Here is a 3,548-nt window from a genome sequence, read left to right as displayed (position 1 = left end):
GTAGATGGAAGTAAGCTTTTAATCAATACCTTGTATCTAAAATGCACTTCATTTCTATACTTTTATTAGATACTGTGAATAAACCTACAATGAAAATGGAAATGAAGTAATTTCAATAACATAGGTGTTCCAATTTCTTTAGATATATATCCAGAATTATAATTACTTGGTTATAGGGCATTTTTTAACCAAGAATTGTTATTTATTTTTATTTATTTAGGCACTTTACTACTGTGTTACATCCCTATATTTTTATAATGAGACAGTGTATCATTGAGTCACTTAAGCCATTGCCAAGTTTCTGAGGCTGGTCTTGCACTTAATTTCCTCCTGTTTCATCCTCCAAAGCCACTGGGAGTACAGACTTTCACAATAACACTCTGTTTCAAAAAAATTACTATTAGTGGATTTGTGAGACCAGGATGCAATAGAAGACCACTGACTCCAATTAAAATCAAATTAAAGCAAGCTTATTATTTTGAGCAGCCAGGCTGCCTCTCCCACTCAAAACCACAGGAACAAGACAGCAGCTGCAGCTTTCCTGCAGCCCAGCTTTATAGCCCAGAAAGTTCCACAAAGAGGGGGTTACAGATAACAGTACTCCAACGAGCATAACACAAATGGTAGTTTACATTTTTTGCTGGCCCATCATCAGAATTTATGAAGGTCATTAGAGCCTCAGAGAGGGTCATTGTCTGGCCAGCAAAGGCCAATATTTATGAGGTGTCACTAAAGTTTCAGAGAGGACTGTTATCTGGACAGAGAGCCAGGCATGGGTGAGTTCAAGGCACGGGTAGACATTCCAAGCAGGTTCAGGATTTGCAGTAATTTATAGTAAAGCCAAAATTATCTTTTAATGGCTTTGTGGCGAGATGGCTCCCAATTTTAAGATCAGGTTGGGTCTATCAGATTATATGGCATTTTTATTTTGAGCTTTTAAGAACCATGATAGTTTTTTCAAAAGTATCTTTATTAACTTTATATTTTAACCAAAATTTTTATCTATTTATATACACATATACTCTGGAGTCCCTACTATCTTTCATGTATTTGTTTGGTTTGGTGTGGTTTGGGGCTAGAGATTGAACTCCAGGGGTGCTAACCACTGAGTTATGTCCCCAGACATTTTTTTTCTTTGAGACAGGTGATATATCACTAATATATCACTAAGTTGCTTATAGCCTTGCTATGTTGTTAAGGCTGTCTTTCAAATTGCAATCCTCCTGACTCAGCCTCTCCAGCAGCTAGTATATTTGCCACTACACCTAGCTCTTTCAGATTATGATAATTACCTTTTCAACAACACTGCTCAGGCTACAGAAAATCTCTTTGACTGATGCAATTTATCCCTGAGGAAAGTTTATATGAAATAGCCAATGTAGGACTATTCTGTAAAGATTTGTTGGAATAAACATGAATCATTAGTTTTCAACCTCCTTTCTGAACTACTGTTTGGTATAATAGTTCATAAAAGTGCTGGGAAAGGATGTAAATTCATTTGTTTGAAATCTACAGAGATTTACATAAGCTCAGTCACCTTTTGTTCCAGAGCTTGCAACTTCAGGACATTATAATGTAAACAAAATATGTTAAAGTTGAGACATTCAGTACACACATAGACAGACAGACAGACAGACAGACACACACACACACACACACACACACACACACACACACCAAAAAAAAACACTTTTTCTAGGAGCAGTTGGTAATTCTGGAATAATTACTAGTGTATCAGGGACATAGTAACATAAACAATATGTTAAAGTTGAGACATTCAGTACACACATACACACACAACTTTTTCTAGGAGCAATTGGTAGTTCTGGCATTATTACTAGTGGGTCAGTTTTGGGACAGGATTCAGGGAGTGCTAAGATCTCACTCAAGCTAAGAGTAGATTTCTGGATTCCTACCTATTTCCCCTAAAAAGCAAGCTAGTGTGAACTTCATCTGTCAGCATCAGCAGTTGGTAAAATATGCTGACAAATGTTTTTTTGAGATAAATTGACAGCTTTGATATTTGGGTATTTATGTGTCTTGATCACAGCTGATGAAACACTTAAAAAGGATTTTATGGCTCCTAGATATCACCAGAATTTTTTTGTATCACTTCTCCCATATTTTCTTCTTTCTTTTTTTTGTGGTGATAGAGATTGAACCCAGGGGCCTTGTGCATAGAAGGCAAGCACTCTAAAAACTGAGCAACATCCTCAGCCCCTCTCTCACATTTCCATTTACTATAGGTGATGATGGTAATTGGGTACTTTGGCACATTGCTCAAGACAGGACTAACATCCACTGTATCTAAATCTCTCTACTCCTTATAATTTTGCCAAAGAGACACTCATAGTAGTTTTTTCTTAAATATATCTATACATGGAGAGAGAGTGTGTCTCATTTTAATATTCTGCTTTATTTTTAACATCATTCCCTCTTAACATTTGCCTTTTATACTGTTGCTAAGGTTGGAACTGACAACCTTGCACATTCTGCACATACACTCTAACAGTGAACTTTGCCACTAGGTCCTAATTTTAACTTTAGGTTGTATAGATTCATTTATTCAATCTAATGTTATTTTTCATATGGTTGGTTTTACATATTCCTTTCTATTACTCTTAACAATACTATTGACATATATATGGTTTCAGACTTGATTCATCTTATGATTTATTCTTCTGTATTATTGCAATATAGTTAAATGTGTCACATAACAATAACTATATTATTTGTTTTTTAAAGGTTTTGTGGTATTTTACATATTTTATTTCCAAGATAATTTTTTGGTCCCTTCTTTTCTTTTCTTTTATTTGGTACTAGGAATTAAACTCAGGGGAAGATAGTCATTGAGCCACATCCCCAGACCTATTTTGTATGACATTTAGAGATAGTGTCTCACTGAGTTGCTTAGGGCCTCACTTTTGCTGATGCTGGCTTTGAGCTCACAATACACCTGTCTCAGCCTCCCAAGGTGCTAGGATTACAATTGTGCACCAGCACATCCAGCTCTCTTCTTGTATTTAAAGAAAAACATGCTAAAATTTTGATGGAAAAATATTGTATATTAAATTTAGTTAAAATAGTTGTCTTTGTAATGATTAGTTTTATTTACACACATGGTATTTTATGTGTTTTTGTAAAAATTTATTTTGTTTTTGATAAGTTCTATATATTTTCTTTGAAAGCCATTATACATGTAATGTATTTAACAGATGTACCTCCAGTATAAAACTTATGAGGTATTTTGTACTCTAATTAAACCAAAAATCTTTCTGTGTTCTAGAAACCAATTTTTCTCAAACTTCATTATTTTAATTATTTTGAATGCACCTCCTCTTTCCTCCTAGTCCATAGACTTTCACTGTATTGACAAGTATTGCTCTAGCCTTATGCTATCATGTAACTGTACACTTTCATGGTGCACACATGCTACACTTTCTACAGGTCTATGCTGCTTGGTGAGGAGTACTTAATATATACGTAAACACTATTTATGACGAAATAACAGCAATTTCTACTGCATCTTTACTTCATGAGAATTTGTT

Source organism: Callospermophilus lateralis, chromosome 2 (assembly GCF_048772815.1).
Source record: "Callospermophilus lateralis isolate mCalLat2 chromosome 2, mCalLat2.hap1, whole genome shotgun sequence".
Classification (NCBI taxonomy): domain Eukaryota; kingdom Metazoa; phylum Chordata; class Mammalia; order Rodentia; family Sciuridae; genus Callospermophilus; species Callospermophilus lateralis.
The sequence above is the reverse complement of the archived record's forward strand: the minus strand, read 5'-3'. Positions refer to the sequence as shown.